Source organism: Vicugna pacos, chromosome 4 (genome assembly GCF_048564905.1).
Source record: "Vicugna pacos chromosome 4, VicPac4, whole genome shotgun sequence".
Lineage (NCBI taxonomy): Eukaryota > Metazoa > Chordata > Mammalia > Artiodactyla > Camelidae > Vicugna > Vicugna pacos.
The window spans coordinates 11,245,565-11,270,027 of NC_132990.1; the positions used below are offsets into that span (position 1 = coordinate 11,245,565).

Genomic DNA, 24,463 nt, shown 5'->3' on the forward strand with positions numbered 1-24,463 from the left:
TTCTGGGGCAAAACGAAAGCTGAAGAATGGAGAGAGCACCTGAGGGACACACTGTGGTTGTGCTGTGGGGCTGATCTGTGTACTAATATTTTATTTATATATTTTCCATGCAAATATTGAAAACTCTGTGTCTATAGTTATGTCTTTTTTTAATTCTGTCTTTAACTTGGCATTAACTTCACAATATCTTATAGGGATTTCTAAAGGTTTCTGCCATGCAGATGGTACATTTTCAGAAATGACATTGATCTTTCTGTCCATAGTAATTGTTCTATGTAACTGCTCTCCTTTTCTGAAATATGGTCTTTATAGAAATGGCAAATTAGTCAATAGAAGTATTGCTATTAATAAACAGTAGGGTTTACATTCAGGTAAAGGACAAGTTAAAATTGTGAACCTAGTTCTCCAATTGAAACAATTACAGTATTCCAGAGAAACAGTTATAATTATTTAGGGTCAAGGTCTGTCATTATATTCACTGCTATTTTTAAACCATTGGAGGTTCCAGGAGCTTAAATATTCATTATGCTTTGTAGTTTGCTCAATTCATTGGTGTCAAGGTACTAAAAAGAAAACCTTTATTAATAGTTAAAATTCTCTAAGGTTCTATTCTTGTGTCTGAAAATTGGGAAATGGGAATCCAGGAACAAAACTAATTGATTTGAGAGACTACAGTCAGGGTAACAATCTATAGGAGAAAGCTCTCAAGAATTAACTTATCACCTTTTGGCTACCACATTAAATGTGAAGGATTTTACATTTGAAAAGGAGATCTCTAATAGGAATACACGGTATTTTCTGAAAGCCCATCTTGAATATTCTGACTCTAACGTAGAACGTTTAGGAAGCTGAAAGAAAGGAGCAGAGTGGGCTTTTCCCAGACAACCATAGGTTATCAGAAAGCTGGGTCCTTTTCAGAGAAGACAGAAAAATAAAGTATAGAGTCTTTTTGGTTGGTAAATTATCAGTTTACATAAAAATTACTAAATGTGGAACTTCCCTTCAGAAATATTTTCTCCTTTAAAATGCAAATTTTTTCTAAGTCATGAATTTTTTGTTTCTTAATCCTTACTTCATATATGAGATTAGTAGTATAACTGAACACAATTCACCTTTATATTTTTTGTAAATCAGGCAAAGCTTATCTGATATGCAGTATGTAAATTTTGATAAATTTTATGTATAGATAATTTACTTATACTGTCCAATAATGTTATCATATCTAAAAACTCATACGTAATTCTGTGCTCCTGTAACCAATCCTTATTTGGCAAAACTTATTTATACATACAAACACACACACACACGTACATATGTATAATGTACATATGTTTTATGTGTGTATAAAACATACATACATGAGCTGCAGGCAGAAACTAACAACACAGTAAGTATCATTAGGCTGTTTGCTAACCCTGATAACATACAGCAATCCCAGAAAATCTAAGAAAATTAGAAATTAAGATTTTTCTACAATAAAGTTTGAACATGGGGCCTTTATTTGGTTACTTTTTTAATGATCCCCAAATGCTGCACAATGATAAATGTGTACTTGGGGAAAAAAAACTCTGTCCCAAATAATTTTGTGATATAGTATATGGAGATTCTGGGAGTATCTTCTGCCTGTCTCCTTTATACCTGGCTTTGTAATATCTCCCCTAGTAGGGTTTGTGAGGGTGTGTGTGTGTGTGTGTGTGTGTGTGTGTGTGGTGTACTCCTGCTGTATTGATCTCCTGCAATTATATTGGTTTGGAAGATAAAGGGAATTTTCTATTAGAGGTAAAGATGCATCTATTAATCTTATAGTTATCCTATCTCTGCACATCCTCTTTATTAAACCATTAACATGTAAGAGAAAAGATGATAAAATATTAAGTACATATTCAAGGTGAAATGGTTAGGATCATCTTCTGCCTGACCTGCCTGAGTGAGTATCTTCTGCCTGTCTCCTTTATACCTGGCTTTGTAACATCTCCCCTAGTAGGAGTGAAAAGACAGATATGTTATATTCAGATATGCAGGTTATGAACAGGTAAGAACATTTTGCATTGCATCTTCTGTTTGCTAGAACATAAGAATAAAGTTTCTGTAGAATCTTGGATGTAAGAAATCTGTGCCCTTGGAACCAATGAGTCAGGAAAGAAAAGGCAGACCTAATGAATATTCCTAACTAGTTTTCTCGTCACTCCCCCCAACATGCAGAAAAATAGTTTATGGAGGTAAGGTCTGGAGTGCCAAGGATGTTTTAGTTTAAATGGTCACATAGAGGCAAGATGAGGAGGTATGCAAAGAAATACTGTTTCCCTCTAGAACAAGTACATGTATACGTGCACCTGCTTTGAATCTGTAATAAGACACCCCAAGGAGGGGAGAGTCTCAGTCTGTGTGAAAGTCAGTGACCAGGAGCGGGCAGAGGGGAAGGGTGCTTCCGGGTCCACAGAGGCACTTAAGATTGCACATCAGTTCAAGTCAAGATTAAAATAGGAAAAAGGAAGTTTTTTAACCCTGTGTTATTTCCCGTCTCTGCTTCGTTGGGCTCCTCTGCTTGCTGTCACTAGACCAGGGAGACCGCTGCACCTTCAGCCTGTGATTTGACCAAAGGTTCATAACCAGGTTTCAGTTGTTGAAGAAGAATATCAAACAAATAATCTGAAGTTATTTTTATTTTTAGAAAAAAAAACTTTCTACATATTTTAAAATTATGGTTTCTGTTTGCTATTCTCTTTCCCAAACAAGTAGTGACCTTTGTCCCAGAGAGAGCTGTTAAAAACATGTTTTTATTTGCAGCTGATACAGAGGCCAGTTTGCTGTATCTCACACTTGCCAGGAACACCGTCTGACCTCAGCCTTTGCACCTGCTGCTCACTGTCTCTGGAATGATCTTTCTCAAGATACTTGCTTCATTCATTGCCTTATATAAAACCCTCCAAGTTTTGTATTCAGCAGAGTCGAAATGTATTGTTTTATTTATTTCTGTCTCCCTTTAACAGATTATAAATTTCAGGAAATCGAGATTTTTTTGTATTTTTATGTTCAAGACTTTGTCCAGAACAAGTTTTGACACATAGTGGTAGATAATAAGTAAACAATGGTTAATAAATAAATAATGAATGAATAATCTGCATTAAAATTCTATATCCCAATCTTTGATTATAGCAACATGTCTTGTCATCCTTTTTCTCTTTCCATTCTCGTTGCTCTTTGATTTCGTAGAGATTTCAGACTCCCAGCAACAAATTTTCACTAGGGCTCAAATATGCCTTGCTATCCTTAAAACTATCTGCTTGACCATTTAGACCATTTTTTTTCCCATTTTGTCCTCATTTCCTTCCTATCTATGCCCATTTTCTGTGCCAACTCTGCAAATTCCAACCCTATAAATGAGCTTAGAATTAGATGGGTAAATGCCCTTGGACCAAAACCCACATTATACATGTAGACAAATCATGATCAAGGAACAGGAATAAGAAAGAAAGGGGAAGGCTGACTATTGACAGGAACCCTACCCTGCCCCCCCCCACATACCCATGTAGAGTTCTCTTTAGAAAGGTGAGAGTGGGGTGTGGAAATGGTGTTTGCTAGGAACATGGTAGAATGTCTAAGGTGCATGAAATTAGCTGTATCCCCACCCTATCCATTCTAATGTGCTCTTGGGGATGGGTACAGAGTGATCTATTTAGTCTCTCACCATTAACTGCCCAGGGCTCTGTTCCTGATTGTCTCCTGAGTAGCTGATTAAAACAGGTATTGGCATTCGAGGCTTAATAAGAGCTTGGTAATGGTTAAATTTTCCTCACGCTGAAGAGATTTCAGAGCACTGTCTGAGGGAGGTTCAACAGAAAAAAATGAGGCATCTTCCCTGCTGTGAACAACTTGCACCCTTCTAGTTCAAAGAAATTGTAGGGAAAAAATGACAGTTTTACAGACCACTACCCCCCCCAAATCCTAAATTATACATTTCTATCTAAAAGTACATGGAGTAGATAAATGTAAAATACTTTCTTGCTATTTCCTGCCCCCCACATTCCTTCTCATCCTGTGGAATTCAGTCACAAATAATTGAATTAATTATAATTCTTGGTGAATGACATTTTCATATCAAAAAAGAGTGAAATAAATAGAGGAAGAGAGTGGAGGGCCTGGAGGGGAGACTGACAGACTATCACACAGTGATAACAACATGGGTAGGGGTGGGGCTCCGTTAAAATCCCATTTATTTATACAGATATACATGGAGTTATGGGGGACTGGGGGACCCCACTCCACCCTCCATGCCCCAGGGAGGGCAAGAGAAGTCCATCTCTCCCCATGGGTGACCCCATGGGGGTCTGGGGGGCTGCCCTTGGAGGAGTGTTGGGGGAGGTAGGGGTGGGCTCCTCCCCCAAGGGCATCAGCTGCTCCTCAGGCAGTTACTGGCCCTGGAGATGTTGGGTAGTGTCTGGAAAGCTGCATTGAGGGAACTGGAGGGGAGGGTGGTTCACTGGGCACACTTCTGGGGTGGGCGAGGCCCAGCACTCGCACTGAGGATGACGCGGCTCCCACTGGCTCCAGGGCCCCTCCCAGCACGGCTCCCACCCAGGTCCCTGGAGGTGGAGAAGAGGGGTTAGGGGTTCAGAGAGAGAGCCTGCCACCTTCTGGCGTCTTGGAAAAGCTGATCCCCAAGGACACCCAGCCCTGGTTGTGCGGCCCCCGAGAAGGTAGCTCAGAGACCTGGAGTGAGTGTCAGGGTGAAGAGAAAATGCACCAAACCCTTGGGATCCTAGGGCAGGTTTGCACAATCTCAGACAGCTCACTTAACTCTTGAAAAAGAAGAGCATGTGTTTTACATTAGTTTAGATGGACAGAAATATTTCTTTTAGAGTTAAAATCTGAGAATTGTAGATATTCCTTGGATATTGAATATGCTACTGGTCACTAAATGTGTAAAATATATAAATCATGTTGAAAAGGAACTTATTTCATATCATTTATCTTATTTTATTTAAATAATAATGCAATTCTATTTGAGATGTATTCCTACAATGCTTATGCTGTATGAGGCACAATTCTAAGTGTTTCATAAACACTATATCATTAAATCTTTAAAATAGTACAGAAGGAAGATATTCCTATACGTACATGTTTAGAAAGGAATCCACTTTAGTGAGATGAATGAACTGCAGGAGGATGTCTAACTAATTAGCATAAACACCAGGGTTTGAACCCTGGGAGTGAGGCTCCTGAGTATAATTTTTAAAGTACATTGCTTCTGAAGGATGGTATTTTAAATGGCCATATTATCTAATAACTAAACTTATGTATGCCTTTATTTTTACTCCATCATCTTCTCTCTTCTGAACAGTAACCATTATGCTGAATTTTGTTTTCATTATTAGCCTCTTTTTAAAATAGATGTATATTCACACTTGGATCTCAGACTTCCAGGCTCTGAATGTTATGTCCGACATAATCTTTTCATTGTCTAAGCTACTTAATTTGCAGTACTTTGCTAAGGAAGCCTAGTAAATGAATATTGAGATACAGCAATAGTGAGTATCTGTTGCTTTTGTTTCTATGTCTTTTTCTACTTATCTTTATCTATCTATGTATATTTCTATCTACCCATCTGTCATTTATCTCCCCTATTTATTTGACAAATTATAATGCCCTGATTACTCTGTTGTTAATTTTATAATGCCAAGTGAATCTAATGAACCATTGTGTTGTACTGTCAACGTCACAGATTTTTTAAATTATAGCCTATTAATTGTTTTTCTTAAATTATTTGTTTTGGAATTAAACTGAACATATGCTTTAGAAAGTTATATGATTCTGCTATTGTTAATATTTATTCTTTATAAACAAGCTCAATTTTTTTTCCTCTTCTCATAAATCAAAGCTGTTCTGTTGTTTGGAAGCATTTTCCTTCATATGATCAGTGATTTTAAAAAGCAGTTTCTATCATTTGAATTGGTGGATGTGTAGTAAACTGTCCTTTAATAATTATAGTATTTACAAATTAAGCAGAAGCTTTTGTCATTTGGGAATGGTGAAGATGACTCTGTAACTGGCATGATGATGTTTGACTATTAGTAATATTTGAGAGAGGGAAAGGCAGGAAAAAGGAAGGTCCATCCAGGACGATTGATATTAACTCCTCCAGTTAACTTTCTTCTCCAAAGCCTGTCCACTGTGTTTGCATTCTTTTAGTCAACCAGGAAGTATGGTTTCTTATACAGAAGCAAAAAAGGGGTATGAACGTAATGGACAGGGCCCTAATTTCTGGATCAAATGGGCTAGTATCAAGTCCTGGTTCCAGTGCGCATTTCTTTTGAGGCCTAGAGCAAGTTATTAACATTTCTATACCTCATTTTCTTCAAATGTAGGATGTGGGGTGATGATTAAACTACTGCTTACTTCATACATTGATTGTGGCAAATCTACATCTTAGTGTTTAGCACTTAGAAAAGTGCCTGGAACCAAGTACCTACCATATAAATTCTATGGAATTTTAGAAATATTCTGGAGTTTGGAACATAGAATTTGTTCCTAACTCTTTATAATTCCACTGTCTTTCCCCCCAAATCATCTCGGGGACTCTAGCACATCTATGGGAAGCCTAGCCTCACTGCTGAGGATTTTGGAGCATCCTTCATTTCTGGAACCGGAGATTTGGACTAAATCTGTCACTGGTGGTTTCCTGGCATGCTTATTAAAATAGTTACCTATATTCACCACCTCTATGTATTTATCAATATGGACTAAAATGTATTTTCCATGCCCATTCTTCCTCTATATTAATGTCATCAAATTATCAAAGTTTTCTCTTAGTGATATTGTTGGTCATCCGCCCTCAATACACATTCTGCCAGTGGCTTCTATAACGCTATTTTACCATGCGTGGTGGTCTTACCTGGATGCTAATGTCAACCACAACTTAAATATTGGTATGTCTATGGATTCTGTCTTAGTCCAAGTTTCATATTAATCCATATACTTCCTTTGGGTTATTTAATGGCCTTAGCTGTTTATGATTTCTATCTGCTTCCTAACTCATATCTCTCTCATGAGCACTAACCTAGAATCTAGTTGCTAAATAGATGTAGTTATGATCCACAGACTCCTTAAATTGAACTGTTAAGAGCAGAACTCATAGAATTTCCCCACAGACCTAAACTTTTTCATGTCATTCTATTTCAGAAAACTGTAAAAAATACCACTCTAGTTGAAAAGGGTAGAATCCAAGAAATGAAACTTGATTCTTCACATCATACTCATTTCTGCTACACACCTAATTTTTCATATGGCAAGGAAATAATTTTGACTTCTTTTTATAAAATAAATTCCCTACAAATATTCTTTTATTTTTCCATGTACAAGTAACATTGAGGAAGTCAGGATCCTATGTATTTCCCTAACTGCTTAGATTTATAGCTAAATTTAAAGTAAGACCCACACAAACAACATCAGCAACAAATGTGAAAGAAAATGTAGTTGCCTCGAACTTTTTGTTTAACTCAGTTTAATGTAATTAATCAGCTTTACTTCTGGATACTAGTACATGATATTTCAGATTTTTGTCATCATGTCTGTAATGAAATTATAAAGTTAATCTACATTTGAGGACTAAAAGGAGGAAAGTAAGTACTTCAAAACAAAAATTTGCTGCTAAAAATACTAATTTCTTGTTAATTTAAAAAGAGCTTTTAAAGAAACAATACACGTTTTAAGAACTACATGTTATAGCACACAATTGCACATGTGGCTGCCAGTGTTTAAAATGCTTCATAGTATTATAGATATATTAAATCTCCTCTAATATTTGGATTATATCATTATGTCTTAAGGGATTTTCAGTGACCATATCTCACTAATTTAGTCTTTAAATATCCAAACTAAATGAATTTCTAGGCATATTTTTTATTCATGAAAGTAGTAGATGGAGTCTAAATATCTGCATAAACAAGTTAAAAGGTTTTTTGTCTTTTGGGAAAAAAAATCCATTGTTATTCTTCCCTGGATGTTACAACTATAGTGCTTGTATTGTAATTGACATGCTTTTTGAAGGACCAATATGCAAAAATTTACATTTAGAGTAACAGTAATATTGGTTTGAAATTCTAGACATTATGTTTTTTAGACTTATCCATGTTTATTGCTGGTCGTGGAAAAAAAAAAGTCATGAACCATAAATAAGAGAACAGCGTTTAGACTCTGAAATTAGTTCCTTAGTTCCACCCAGTCAAAGGCTTGCCTGATGACATTTTATGTTTTTCCCTCCACCTTGTGCATTTCAGTCTGCTCCAAATTGGTATTGTTACTGTTATCTGATGTATGGGATATGCATTTACTGTAATCTTGGGGACATACAACACAGCCTCTCTCCTGTGTTGGATTTGGGTTTCTGTGTCTCATACCTGTCAATCTTGGTTTGCTTTTTTGTTTCAATGGAGACTAATTTCCAGTTACTTCTTAAGAGAGGCTATATGTGGGCAATATTTCAGATCTTGAATATTTGATGATGTCTTTAACTTACCCTGACACTTGTTTGGATGTTTGGGTATAAAATTCTAGGTTATAAAATATGCTTCGGCAGAACTTTGAAGCCATTGTTCCAATGATTCCTTGCTTCCAGTGTTATTACTAAGAATTCCAAAGTTAAAATAATTTACAACTCCTTATACATACACTCTTTTTTTAATTTTGCTAATATCTGTCTTTTAATTCATGAATTTTGATAATTTATATTTAATTTAATTATTGATATATTAATACTTAAGTCTGACATTTTACTTTTTATATTTTGTTTTCTTTTTACTTTGTGGTTTATCTCTTTATATCTATTTTCCCTGAGGAAGACCTATGAAATTCTCTGATATTCTCTTTCTTTTTTTTTTTTCCACTAGTGTTCTGGATTGATAAGAGGGTCTATTTAATCAGTGTTCTAGGCACAGGGCACAAGGTGGGTCCTTTTTTTCTGGTATCTTTTTACTTTTAATATTGGAAAGTTGTCTTGAATTATTTCATTGATAATTTTCTTTATTCTTTTTTCCCCTACTTTTATTTCTGGAATTACTGAGGTTTGAGGTTTGGGGAAAATCATTTCTGGAAACAGGATTTATTTGATTTATTCTCTATTCCTCCTGTGCTGCCTTTTTTTTTTTTTTTTTTTTTTTTTTTTTTTTGCTTAACTGGGTGTTTAAATCAGTTAAAACAGATCAGCTAAATAGATCCATTCCACTTTTCAGTTTTCAAAAGAATACTGTTGTCCTGTTTTTCTCCTTTTCTTGTAGTGCTCTCATTTCAGAAAGCTTTATGTCTTTTTCTTTTGGTAGACATATCGTTACTTTTCTTGTCAAGTGTATTTCTATGTATATTCACTTCAGCAGTTAATCAAATATATTTAAGAAATATATTTTAAAACTTTAAAAAATAGAACTGCTGGGCCTTTTTTTTTAGATAATTTTTCACATTATGTTTTTCGGTTTGATTTGGCACTCAATTTTACTTACCACACTGGAAACCATTTGTGTTAAAGAAAAGATTATTCTTAATATGAATTTCCAGTATTTCATGAAACACTATCCATTTTCCAATATTTCATGACTATGTATTCAGCAAATAATTAAAGTGATGAAGTACAAGTTAGTTTTCCTTTATAGTTCTTAATGATACATTATTTTTCCATTTAGATTATTTTTCTAAAACTTATGTCATCAAAAGTGTAGCAACCATATGATGTAGTTATTTTGGGGAACAATATCTTTTATCCGTTGGAAAAGCTATCGAATAAAAGAATAAGATGAACAAGAATATCTTCACTGTAGAAGTTTTCAAGACAGAAAGGCAGAGAGTTGATCACATGGGGGAAAAAAAGAGATCTAGAGAGAAAATATGACTTGTCAGAACTCACTTAGCTAGGTGGTTGCAAGCTCCTGTAATAAAAACCCATATAACCCTAGTGCCACATCATCATAGTTATGTTATTTTTTTCCTGAGCTTTTTACTCCTTACATTCAAGAAGAATTAGATCTGTAGCACATTCTGTTGTCATATTAGAGGTGCTTTTACTTTAGCTTGGTAATTTTTAGCCCATTGTAGCTTACTAATAAAAAAAAAAAACAGAGAGAAAAAGAGCTAATAGGATTAAAGTCAATGTTATTGATCTTCAGTAATTCTGCATCATGGCTTAATATAAATGCAACTAACATAACACAACTTGAGGGAGGGGCAAAGTAATGTTTCCATGAAAGAAAAATATCATAATTGGTATTTTTTAATTGAAATCAAAGTTTAAGTGATAGATGAAGAAAATATGTTCAAATGATTAAGGATTCTTTTTTAATGAAGAGATCCAATATTCCTCAGGTATAACGTGAATTGTGAATCAAAGGACCGTATCTAGTTAACAACAACATTAGGGCTATTTATGTTGAAAATGGAAAAAAGATATCATTTTCACATTGTTAATTATTTTGAAAACATATTTTAAAATCCTTTTTCTCATACAGACAAAATAAATCTGTACGTGAAGTACAGTAGTGTAATTATCCCTGGTGGCAGTGGGTAGGGATCTAAGATTTAAGAAAGTGAAGTAATTTGACCATTAACATAAGTCTAATCACCAGGGCCTGGACTAAATAATAAATCATATGATTTAAGTTTCCTGCTCTTTATAATAATTCCTTTTGAGTAATATTTGTATAAATTATATAAAAATAAAAATAGCATATGCATGTGATAGAATAAAAATGTTATTTTTAACTATAAGTGAGGATGCTCTTCCCTCCTTATATCCTAAACCAAATTTTATATGGGATTAACATGAGTAGCCACTGTCCACACTTTAAAAAGCAATGTCTTGTTTAAAAGGTTATGTTTTTCTGGTTTCAGTAGGTCATATTCCAAACATGAAAATTGAATCAATCCACTCTCATGATTCTCCTATCTTTTATTTAATGCGTGTTTGTGAAAAGTCCTCCTGCTGTTGACTAATGAAACTGAATCTAACGTGAGGCCACGGTATCTTTTGTGTATTCCAGGCCTCAGATGAAAATCTTCTAGACTTGCAATATATTTTTTCTAAAAATAAACTAGATAATATAATTTTTATTAAAAAAATACAGTGTAAAGATGCAAGTATATGAAATGTCATTGCTGAAAAATTTGCTTTATTGAATCATAATAAATAGCAAGCCTTTTACATTTCTAAAGTCTGTTTTACGAAGGTGCCATTTATTGGTGGCTTAGAGAGTTGTAATTAGATGATAACTGTGTCTCCCTGTAGACCCGAATGATTGTTGACTGTTAAGAGTCTAACCTTGCTGTCCGCAGGGACTTCCTATTTTATCTCTAACTGAGGGAGAGGTAGGCAAGAGACTGTACATTTCAAAGTTGTTCTTGGCTGCCTGGATGATAACTCATCTTGATTTTGACTAACAGAAAACTGCTCCTTTTTGCAAGCATTCTTCCATTTTGTGTATTTATGAAAACATATAAATTCAAAACCTGGCTTTTCTCCTGACCTATCTGAACCATCAGTTGCTTTGCCTGTACATGAAGGTCATATTGTTTACTTATAATACATTTTTGAAATCATTGTCAGGTCCAAATATTTAATACAAGCCTGCTTTACAAGCCTTAAAATACTCTGAAACACAAAACAGTAATAGTCATAATAATGTATTTTAAAAATGTGCCAATGATTTTCTTCAGGACTTTAAAAAATATCCCACAGGCCTAAGGAAAACCAGGCTTCAAAATAAGTATAATAGTAGACTTCCAGGCGTAACAGGAACAGAAGCCCCAGAATTTGGCCTAAAGTAGACGACTGCTGATTATAGAGTACTGGGAAATGCATCTTCATGAAATCCCAACCAATGTGCAACTTGTTACTAAATCTCCTTACATAAGTTGTCTTCATGATTGTTTCCTAAACTTGTTCTCTTAAGATTGTGTTGTTCGAAGTTTGGAGATATATTTAACACCATGCTTCGGTTCCTAGAGAGAAAAATTATGAGAAAAATGAAAGAAAAGTCACAAAAATATACCAAATACGCCATTTGACAAAGGTTATCTACTGTAGCTTCTCACTGTAGTTTATGAAAACTCTTCCGAGCCTCTTCTGCAATAACCAACTTCTGTCTAATACAGTAACTGATCATTAGGGAATGGCAGAGATGCTGTTACACGGTGCAAGCTGGGAATAATGTGTCTGGTGCCAAGGTGATCCATGATGGTGGGCTTTGTTACCTACCTATCCAATTGGACACGAGATGGACAAGTGCAGCAGTTACAGACATAGAAGGGCAAGGTGACATTTCCGAGGATCTTCATCTGCATCTAAATCATGGCAAAAGTAAAACCATCCAGTCTTCCATGGTCTAGCATAGGTACTGACACAGAGTGAAGGGAATTTATAATGATGACAATCTAGAATAGTGGAGGGAGAGAGTCTGGTATCAACTGAGACACCAAGACCAGATACAGGGGTAGGGACCCTGATTTATCCTCATATTATTTCTTTTCTAAGTTTACCCAGAAAAAGAGAGCAACGTGGATCCCAGAAGAGTTGTTCCCAGACAGATTACTTTACTATATGCAGCAAGTGGACCCTAAATCGGCCATGGGTATAATACTGTTCAGGCTGTATTTGTTATTGAGTCCAAGCTCATACTGCTTGGGCAGGACTGGCCAATAAATCGAGAGATGAGTTGTTGGGGTAATAAATAGTGACTTTATCTGGAAAGTCAGTAGCCTGAGAAGATGATGGGCTAGCGTCCCAAAGAAGCATCTTACCCAAGTTAGAATTTGGGCTTCCTTTATATCAAAAGGGGAGACAGTGTGGCTGTTTGTTGCAAACTTCTTGGTGTCAGAATCCTTTGTTCTTTCAGCTGTCCATGCGGGTCAGATCATGATGTTCCTATAAGCCTCCAATAAGACAAATACTATTCTCTGTTCTGCAACTTTTTATCTCTATATGAATAGAAAAGTGCTGTATCTTTAAAGGTGAGAACCTTGAGAATGGGCTATCCTGTATATTTCAGACAATGGGCAACATTCCTAACCTGTAGCAAAAACAACAGAATTTAAAGATTAAAATAAAAGAAACAGACCCAATATGGAATCAGATTTGTTCTTCCCTGTTCCATATTTTTCCACCCAGATCCCACCTAAGGACAGAAGCATTTCTCCCAGCTGTCCAAAAGTTACGTTTTATGTTTCACAACTGGGTCCTTATGCTAAAATTGCCCTGCACAGCCTCACCTAAAATACATCCTCTCCCCAGAAACAGCCCGCACTCAACAACCGGTCACCTCTTTTACTCCCTCATAGGTCCTATTGCCCAGAGCACTCTAAGTAAATTTCCTTTAAGCAAATCACTGTCTCAGAGACCGTTTCCCAGGAGTACAAACTATGGCAAACTGCTTTCTAAAAAAATGCTTGTGGTGCATATTTGGCATGAATGCACCTCAAAGTTAGAAATAAATCTCTCTTTCCCCTGCACACATACCAAAAATGATATTCACCATCCTTAGAATTAGACTCCAAAGATCTCTAAACAGTGAAACTCTCCCTGAATAGTTATAACCTCATTCTGTAACTAAGGGCTTGGTTATGCCTTACCGTTTGCTATATCTGCATCCTTATGTGTACTTTTATCTGTCTTCTTGTTTAGTCAATTTATACTTGTCTATTAAGTATCAGCTACACTTTCACCTCTTTAAAGTCTATAATTTTTATTGACTTAGATATCTTGTGTGTACTGAAAAATATTGTGAATACTTCTGTAAAAGCATGTTAAACATCATGGTGCTAACAGATACAGTTGCTACCCTAGTGTGATGTACATTACTTAAAGCCAGGCACCAAATCAGAGAGGGAGAGAAATAATTATATGCTTGTGGGCTCTGGAATTGAAATGTCTTTCGCTGTTGTGAGGAATAAGAGATTTATTGGTGTAAATCTAAATTCATGTGAAATCAATCTATACCTCCAAGACCTAGGTCAGTGCTTCCCAAACAAGTGATTATTTGTTGAACAAATAAATAAGTGAATGACTAAGTGAATGGTTGACTGACTGAAGAAAGGGCAGACTAAATTCAAATAAAATGATAAATAAGTAATAGTTTCCCTTATGGTTATATTTCCATAAGACTAATGTGTTTATAAAAATATTTTATTTAATGTTTACATTAGATTTTTTTGGTTAGTAATTATTATTGCCATTTACTAGCTGAGAAAAATGAGTTTCATGGATTTAAGTAATTTTCCACAGTTATAACTATTAAATGATACTTAAGACCATAATAAAATTATCTGTCAATTCTAGTTATTTTATAGATAGATAGACATACAGAAAGATAGGTAAATGTGTGTGCATTGTTTTTTTAAAAACTAGTGAGTTTGAGGTGCAAAACAAGGTATGAATGTTGATTGTTGCAGAGGAAATAGAAAGAATGAGGTGACTCCAAGTCATATTTTGAAGGAAAACTCAGTCAGCTAGATGTATTGGCTAGTTAGCTATCGGAAGAAAAAGCTATGGATTAATCAATGCCAATAACAGGTTTTTAGCCTGGGTGAATTGGAGAATGGTGGTTCCATTAACAGAACTATGCGAATTAAAGTTTGGAGTTAGTCAGAGGGGAAATTAAAAATTACTTGTAGAATGCCGATTTTAAGGTCATTTCAGGGCTTCCCAATGGAAATTCAAGAAAGGAGTTCTCGGGAGATGACATGAGAAATCACATTGATGGTATTAATATATTTACATTAGAAGTTTAAAAATGTGTGTTTTGGAAGCTTTATTGACCATAAAATGTGTGAGGCTTTATGTTCGCTTCAAAGACAGTCAATGCAATGAAAAGAAACAGGCTGGAGCCCATATTGTGACTGTGGGCTCTTTCATTTTAAATTATAATAGATAATACACATGCGGTACATCTATACTGACTTCAAAAACATAACAAACAGCCAGCTTCTTCTGTATAGAACAGCGAACTATATTCAATATCTTATAGTAACCTATAATGAAAAAGAATATGAAAATGAATGTATATGTATGACTGAAACATTATGCTATACACCAGAAATTGACACAACATTGCGAACTGACTATACTACAATTTCTAACTACTACAAAAAGCCTCATAATGTAGTGAACTTGGGTGTAAATATTTTGTAATTTAACAAAAGAGTAAAATAAGTTGTTTTGTCATCTATTACCTTTCAGCATTTTCTAGAATCATGCTTCATCTGACCTAGATCGAAATCATTATTGTGTTGGAATTGCAACAAATAAAGCATAATTAACTTTTCAAAGAAGAAAAATATACTGTGTACAAAATAAATAAGGAAAACTTGCATTTTGCTTATCCCTTTTGGCTTCCTCACAAATCTGGAATTTTATGTTCCATTTTAATAATATTTTAATAGTAATAAGAAATAGAATCAGGATATTTCTGCTTTCCTTTTTGAAAAGATTCCCTTGTTAAAATTTACATCAGCCTTGGGGTTTACTGTAATAGTATATAGTGCCATGCTATTTTTATAATTCATTTCATTCACATGACACACGTACCCTCTACACATAGAATGTACATAGAAATAGGACAAAACATATCAGCTCTTCAGTGTTTATAACCACATGATGGGTTTTCAGAAAGAGAAAAAATAACCTTCTTTCCTACAAAAATAATGACTTAAAAAAAGTTGTAAGAGCTATTTTTCAGTAACAGCAGGTCCCTTCTACCATATAATGACCTGAAATTACATTTCTCAGTAAGGTTGATTCCAGGTTGCCCTGAGAAATCCAGGGGTGAGCAACAGCAGAATCCAGTGATGACAATGAACTGATGGTAGTCATACCTGTGGCCACCACGGAGCAACCCTCCACTCCGACTGAGCTTTACCAGTCAGGCTATGGTGCCTTATATAAATCATGCCTAACTCTTCCGATTACATTTTAATTGGCTACATTTTTAGTCAATACATCATGTTCTCTCTACATTCCTCCAGACAGGCAGATTTATAGTTTGAGATGGTATTGTTTAAAGATGAAGAACACAGTTGTTTGTTCCAAGCAGATCTGGGTCTTCCACTTACCAGCTTCAAAACCTTGGACTTCTCTTACTTTTATCAGCCAAAATTTTTCAATTAATAAAATAGTAACTATAAATTAGCTGCCTTCCAGAGTTGTGATGATTAAAAATAACTGCTCCTATAAGCATCTAATTCATGGCTGGGCCCATAGCAGGGGACCAACAAATGTTAATTATTTGTTATTAATACAATTATAATTACTATTAGAAAGGGAATTTTATTCAAGCAAAAATTATATTTAAAACTTACATGAAAACTTCTGGTGGAATACAAGTGAAAATCCAAAAGTTTTAAAAAATGTAGGCTTTCTTGATCTCTGAAAAATTAAGACATTTAATAGACCTAAAATGATGTATATTGCCAGTTTGAAAAAAGTTCTATGGCTAACAGAGTACATTAAAATAGTAAAAATATAATTTCTAAGGATTACAGATCATAGTTAAACACTCAAAATAATACATTTCTTTAAGATTAAAAACAAATCTAACTTCATTTACAGTGGTTCATAGCTTTACATTGTTCATTATAATAATTTACTGCAGAAATGAAAATTAATTGAAGATCCCTATTGAATATATTTAACATGTCTCTGGAATAATCACTTATTACAGTAAATTTTATTTATATAGCTTTGAGTTATTTTTACATTTACTTTGTTGGCATAAAATATAATTATCTTATTTAGATAGCATTTCAGGACTTTTTAAAAATCTGAACAACAGATTTTCTTTGAAAACAGGTTTTTTCTCCTAAATAAAAAAAAAAAAGCCTCTAAAATTTGTGTGTATGTGACATAGGATTCTAAAAGGCAAACATAATTTTGAGAGTTATTTATGGCATAAAAACATACAAATATCTTCTCATTTTTATTTCTTAACCATTTTAGAAAAAAACAGAGTCATTGTAAAGATGTTAAAGGCATTGACCGTAACGAAAGTAGTACGTTGTACATTTAAGGAAGAACAAGATATACTAAGATTTTGCTAAGGGGAATCCTAGCACATCTGCCCAATTCTAAGCTGCACTCAGCCCTAGATTTTGTGACCCCATATTTGAAAACATAAAAGTTACCCAATTTTCAGAGACTTCACTCACACAGATGTCCTTTCGTCTTCTACAAGGAGTACCGTGTCAAGAGGATAGTTTTTTTACTCTGTGGTATGTGGAGGTGGTTTTCATTTTTTGTTTCCCCTTATGTCATGATACTTTGTCAGGTGCCAGAAGTTGCACATTGATTTCTACCGGTCATATTTCCCGTGGTTCCTTCTCCCTTTGCCAAAAGTTTTCAATTGCTAGTTCTGGACGTTGTCAGTGTGGCTTTGGGGGCATCAATTGTTTCTGGCAGTCTTAGAATCTTCAGATACACACCTAGACTTGTTAACAGCAAACCTTTGATTTTTTTTCTCTCCATTTCCCTTAGTTACGGCATTTAATTGCTCAAAAACGTTGGGAGGGTATTTATTGTGTCTCCAAAGCTCCCCCTGCTTGGCCAAATAACTCTAATTCTAGTAACTGGTCTGGATCAATTGTGCACATCTGCTAAGGAGAACATTCTTACACACGGTAGCCAGCTGCAGCTCTTGCTAGAACCCTGGAGGTCGTGCAGTGGGCTTGTTCTCCATCTCCAACGCCTCCTCCGGGTTCTCTGCCTCTTGTAGCAGGTTATTCTCGAAAGAGTCATCTCAGCTGTTGCCTTAAATGAGCTCGCTCCTTGTAGCGTAGCCGCACCCGGGCAGGGCCTGGCCCCGCCCCACCCCGCCCCTGCCCGCCCGCCCCGCCCCTAACTGCCCGAGGAGCTTCCCAGCTCTCCCCGCGCCGCCCGCCTCCAGGCTGTTAGCTCCGCTCCGAGCGCCTCAGGAGGCGGCTGGGCTTGGCGTCCTGCTCTGGCTGGTCCGGTTCAAAGAGACCACAGGCAAGCTATTTGGTTCCAAGAAACCAATAACAACAAGTGTTTTGTTTTATTTTGTTTTGTTTATCCTTGCCACGTTTGGGAAGAGACACCCTTGACCTGAATTGTAGGAGTGGAAAGAGGAATTGGGAGGCCTGAGGCCTGGATGCCGGGTCGCGAGCTCAGGTAAGACTCCCCGTAATGAAACAGGTTCCTTACACGATGAGACCGAGGACGCCAACCTTCTGTTTTTTTAATTTTTTAATTTTTTAATTTTTTGATTATTGTTTCATATGACTGGGTATTTTTCTACATCAAATGTTTAAAGTTTATATATAGATAAAAGTTTATATGTATGAATATATATTTTTATGTATGTATGTATGTGTTTGTACATTTTATGTTTTAAAAATGCCTTGTACAACTTGGACAAAATCATGGGTTTCTGAAAACACTGCTATATTGGGGAGTACAACAAACTGCAATTCCTGTGTGAAATTAAAATTAGTCTCTTTTCATGGCTTGTGATGGTAATGTGGATTCCAGTGTAAAAAAGTCTGAAGACATCACATATCCAAAACTAAGACAATGCTGAGTGGCAGTTTGGTTAGTCTTTCTCATGCAGGTAAATAAGAAAAGGTGTATTATTTTGGGCAGAAGTAATTAAGCCTCACTTAGCGTTTCTGTTCAATGTCTTAAAGCGCATGAGTGATATTAGAGGAACAAAAAAAGACTGGTGCTAGGTAGACACTAAGGCATCTCCAATTTTGTGATTGTTGTAGATGGAAAAATATGTAGCTTGAGCCTCAAATTCTGAAGACTGTTTATATACGTGTGTGTTTGGTTATATATGTGTGTGTGTGTGTATATGTATTGAACTTACTATTGGAATGAAATACACCTCAGTGACTCAAGTCTGGGAAGAATTTCATACCAAACACTTTGATGCTGGGATAGGTTTAAGTCTGGTCCACAGCCAAACACCAATGTTCTTATTCTGTGTATTTTCAAAATCAGCTCACTTTCTTTCCTTCCCTTTCCCCTCTCTCTGTCTATTGTGCTTTATTAGTATATGTCTTTTTTCATGTTAGATGATGGGTTATAGAAGATAGCTGCCATCTGGCAGATGATAAATGCCTTTGAGGAAAGTTATAGTTAAATTTTTAAGGTTTTTAATATAAAATTCTATGTAAGTGATTATAGACCATTATACTAACTATAGTACTTTTTGAGAATAAAGTGTTTTTTCCTAGTTAACACCAAGTAAGATACACAAAAAATCAATAACATGGAATGTATTAAGTGCTTAAGAAAGTTTTTCTATTTAAAAGAAAGTAACCTTAAGTTGTAATCTATACTGGGGTTCAGGTTCATGTTGTGCAGTTCTACATTTATTGGTTTTTCATTGCTGGGTGACAAATTACTCCAAGCTTAGTGGCTTAAAACAACACACATTTATTGTATCATATTTCTGTGTGTCAGGAATCTAAGCACAAGTTAGTTAAGGGACCAGTTTCTTAAAACGCCGCAGCCAACATCGCAGGTGCAGGTCCTCTTCCAAGCTCACTAGCATCATTTAAAAATAAACCAGACTTAAAGAAACTTTATTCAAAAAGAGTATTGTAGTGGGCAGAATACACCAGTCTCAGGATCTAAAAGTGTCTCAAAATAAAATGGGAGAAGGCTTTTTTATAGAGATGGGAAGACAGAGCTGGCAGGAGCTGTGTGGGAGAGGAATAGGTGGTGGTAAGAGCCTGGGGCTTTAACAGACGGTGGTGCTTTCAGTGGTTGGCTGGTTCCTGGAATGAATTGTTAAGGGGCTCAGGCAGTGTTCTGCACCTTAGTGCTTGCCTAATCTCGGGGGCAAGCCAATCTCAGGATTGCTAGAAAGTGTGGAGGGACTAAAAGATGGCAAATAAGAACTAAAGAAGGTAGAAAAAGAATAAGACTATTTGTAATGAAAGTGGGATGTGGAAGCTAATAATACTTCATTAACTTTATAGAGGTTCCTGTGAAATTGTGATGTGAACTAAGGAAATTATTTAGGGATTTGCGGCCAAACCTAAACATGTAGGTACAAAACATATACGCTCATGAATAAAGTGCTGTGACTGATACAATTTCACCAGAGGATGGAAATTGGACATATTAAGCAAACAAATGAAAAGCTTTGAGGGTTTAGACATTAATTAATGCTGAATTCTAGACTTTGGCATTTGAGCTTTACAACACACTAATCATTATAATGATTTGAACTCTGAATTATCTTCTCTAAGAATGCAATGATTCATTTGAAATTGTTCTCTTTAAAATTTGTACAGTGATAAACTGTTCACTGACTATGTAAGTTCTCTATGATATAATCTAACTTTCTTCATCTCTTTCCCCCAAATACCTGGATATGGGCTGATTTTAGGAAAGACTTATGAAGCAGTAAAATATTGTCTTCGAATCACTCACTAGCTGATTGTCTTTCTTGCTTTTTCAGCAAAACTTGGTAAAAGGTCGTTGATTTTAATAAAACTTAAGGTGGCATGTTATCTATAGTCTCAGTACACATATAAATGGTACCATCTTATTTTACAATATGGCATTTAATGAACATGCACAATCTAATTTTTTCACACATTTAAGTTGACAGCACATCCTTCATACGTTGTGTGAGATGATGTTAGTACACTGTTTCTTCAAGACAGTGGAGCAAAAATAACTCTTATCTTGATGTTGTAAGCCAAAATGGAAAATTATGGTTTCCAGAATTTAAGAGGCATTTCTCAGTGCAAAGGAAAATCAGGGTTCTTTTTTTTTTTGGTATTGTCAGTGAGTTTTTTTCAGATGAAAGAATTCATTGAAATTGTCGGCAATCATCTGAGTCATGTATTTTCATAAGCATGTGAACATTAAAGCTTTAATGTACGTCTGGAAACCGGAGGTATTGTCTTGGTAAGTGGTGTGATCTGGAGGGATTTACTTCTGAACGAAATGGTGGCAGTTTGGGAAGGAGACAGTCCTATTCTGATTTGCTTCATGTCGTCATTTTCCTTAGGCTAGCATGTTGAATTCTGAAAAGAAAAGAAGCATTTCTCAGCACGCATAAACACAGAAGATATTGTACGAGTTCCTTTGGAACACTAGTTCAAATTGCAGTCTTTTAGAATGAAGGAAATGGATGTAACTTTCTGTTGGGAAAACAAGAAACAGAATCTTTAGAGTTCATCACAAACAGGATGGATACAGTCTTCCTTGCTGTCCAAGCATATGGAATTCTGATTTTGTTCAAAACTAATGTAGCATTCTCTGGGAAAGATAGCTTTTTTCTTAATACTCCTGAAGGTTGGGGATCATTATTTAACCTACCTGTGGCCAATGAAACATAAAGGGAAATCCAGTGGGAAAATTCTGGGATAGGCTTTGCCAAATTCTAACAGGCAGATGCTAGAGAATTCTTCACTGGCCCCATTCCTTTTCCTTTCTTTCCACCTTATAATGGATCAATTGTCTGGAATTAAAACAGCTATCTTGTGATCCTGAGTTGAAAATCTTATTGATTAAAAAATCAACAGCTATTATGGTCCAGATGGAATCTGGAAAATGCTTAGTTTCTTGGTAATATTAATAAGTGATTAACACTCAGTCAACCTTCAGACCTCTTAGTAAATATTATCTGTATCGATTATAGCTCTTTTCAGTTGGCTCCCGTTGCTTCTAGCTGAATGTGTATCACTGATGCAGCAGTTCAAGGAAAACTAGGAAGGAATCCTAACCAACTGGCTGACACAGAGATAAAAGGGCTTTAGCCCATGGACAGGTCAATACTGAACAGCAATTAGATGTTGAGAAAGAAGGCAGAAGCCTGCGTCCACAAAGGAATAAGTCAAAATGAGAAGTGTGTTTGGGAGATTGTGTGTATCAGGTACAGGAGTTCCAATCTTGAGTCAAATGGAAGTTTATAAGAAACTATCCAATCCTTCAAGCATTATTGTTGTCTTTACAGTAGCTGAGAAATGATTAAAAAAAAACACATAAATTTCATGTGTGAGCATATATAATCCTGATTTCCTGTAACTGAAACTAACTTGGCTGGTGGAATAATTTTGCTAATTCATGGGAAACTCAGGCACATCAAGCTTATACTCACTCTCTGTTAAAGGAATCAGCATTCGCATCTCACAGGGTGACATGTGTGTTGCCAGAAGGCCTGCAGCGCAGCGTGGTGTGAGGGCTGATCTGCGTGCCCGTCTGCGGCTCTGTTCTTCCCTTGCTAGACCCCGCTCAGATCTAAGTCATCCTGAAATGCATGGGCAGGTCTTCCGCTGTCCCTGTGGCATTAGCTGCTTATAACCCTTGTTTCTGGGTAACATCTAGTAGTTCAGAAACCTGTAAATTTTCCTCTTGTGAATGTTGAAGTCTTTTTTGTTCAGTTTTTTTTTCCATCTACTTATATACCCCTTTTAATGTTCATAGTTTTCCCTATACTCTTAAGCAAATGGTTCTAACAGTTGAAATGTAGCTTTTAAGATCTTGTTCCAACAGTTTTCAGAAAGTTTATTGTAGGGTTCAAAAATAAATCATTTATTTTTTGACTTTCCTTGCCTTAAACCTAGTGCTTATATAATTACTCTTTTTTAAATTTTGTTGACAGAGAGGGATAACATAAATTGAAAAAACATATAGCTTAATATTTACCAGGCCCTTACTCTCCAGGGATTACCTCATTGCCCGAATGAGGAAAGAAGTTCTTGAACTTGAGCAAAGGGAAGAAAATAAAAATGGCTTTAGTATATATCAAAATAAGAATGTGCAATCATATTCATAAAAATAATCCACTTTACTGAATCTGTCAACTTAAGGGCATATATCCCCAAACCTTCTGCCTGTGCTTTTCTCAATATACTACGGGCTGAATTCTGTTCTCCCCAAATTCATACGTGGAAATCCTAACCCTCAGTGTTGTAGTATTTAGAGATGGGGCTTTGGGGACGCAGTTTAGTTGAGGTGAGATCATGAGTGTAGGGCTCTTATGGTGGAATTAGTGCTCTTAGAGGAGACACCAGAGATCAGCCATCCTCCCGCCCTCCCTCTCTCACCCTTCTTCCCTCTCTAAAGCTCCCTTTTTCACTCTCTCTGTCATATAAGGGCACAGGAAGGAGGTGGGTATCTGCAAGCTGGAAATCTCCCCGGAAAGCAACCTTGCGGCATCCTGATCTCAGGCTTGCAGTGACCGGCGATTTGAGAATGTGAATGTCTGTTTTTGCAGCTGCATGGCCTGTGGCGGTGTGTCCTGGCACCCCAGGCTCAGTGAGACAGAAGACCCCCCTCTCCTTGCCCCGTGAATGGCGCCCCCTTGTGCCCAGTCAAGCCCTCAGTCACAGGAGCAGCCCTCGCTCTTTTGCACACCAGTTTCGCCTCTGCTGGATCATTCTAATCAGAATACAGATTTAGAAGAGCATTCCTTTATATCAAACCACTCTTTGGCTTCTGCCTGATTTCTTGACTCTTACTTGCTATATTTGAAAGCCAAGCTCACTGGAAGATGTCTGTATTTGCTCATTCTACCTTCCATTTTCTCCTCAGCCCACTCTAGTCAAGAGCTTGTCTCTGTCACTGTTCTGAAACAGCTCATGGCAAGTCAGTGGTGACCCACAGATGGCAAGGGCTGACGTTGCTCCACTCCTCAGCAGTGTCTGGAGACAACTGATCACTCCCTGTGTTAAAACAAAGAGACAATTAAAAAAAAAGTGTTTCTTACCACAATTACCAGGATATCATATTCTCATGTTTCTTCCTCAACTTTTGACCATTCCTCCTCAGTCTCTTTTGCTGGATTCTGTTTTTATTCTTTCCTTCAAAATGGTGCAATACCCCAGACTTCTGCAAATGAAATATTTTCTCCTCTGAAGTCCCGATCTTCACTGGGTGATCCCTCATAGCTCCACCACTTTAAATATTTGTCCCTTGAAGTAATCATTCATATATCAAGCCATTCATTGCACATCATGACTTGGATCTATAATAAGCACTTAAAGTTACCATGCATAAAATTCAACTCTTGTTTCTCCCTACAAAGCCCACTTAATAAGTGGAGCCACAAGTTTTTCTAGAAAAAAATTTCTTGATACTATTTTAAACTCCTTTCTTACTCTCTCTCATAAACTGTATCCAATCTGTCACCATATCAGGTCTGCAGTACATTTATAACATATCTGAAACCAATCACGTCTTACGTCTTCTTTCAGTACCGTCCCATCCTAGACCAACATGTTTGCTTTCCAGAATAAATCAATAACCTTCTAATTGATCTTGCCTCCACTTTTAGCTTTCTTTGATCTTTTCTGTACAGGCTGGAGAGATCCACTTAAAATCAGTCTGACTCAGAGTCATCCAAAATGTTTTTGTCGTGTTAGAAATAACATCCTTATCAAGACCTGGGAGTCCCAACATGACTTAATCCATGGATAATATGTCTCATTTCATCTTCCATATTGTGTCTTGCTT

The 24,463-nt window shown here is 36.2% G+C and overlaps 2 long non-coding RNA genes across 3 annotated transcripts in view; one reads left to right on the forward strand and one right to left on the reverse strand.

Annotated features, from left to right (window-relative positions):
• Positions 1 to 11,128: 11,128 nt before the first annotated feature.
• Positions 11,129 to 16,395, reverse strand: LOC140695813 (uncharacterized). The gene is made up of 2 exons (XR_012071637.1): positions 16,330 to 16,395; positions 11,129 to 11,979 (listed from the first exon to the last, which is right to left on the reverse strand). It is a non-coding gene; the product is annotated as an uncharacterized lncRNA (long non-coding RNA).
• A 1,541-nt stretch (positions 16,396 to 17,936) lies between these two features.
• Positions 17,937 to 24,463, forward strand: part of LOC140695984 (uncharacterized) — a 213,931-nt gene continuing 207,404 nt past the window's right edge. For both annotated transcript variants that reach the window (XR_012071879.1, XR_012071878.1), the window contains exon 1: positions 17,937 to 18,154. This is a non-coding gene — a long non-coding RNA (uncharacterized lncRNA). The remainder of the gene's footprint in view (positions 18,155 to 24,463) is intronic.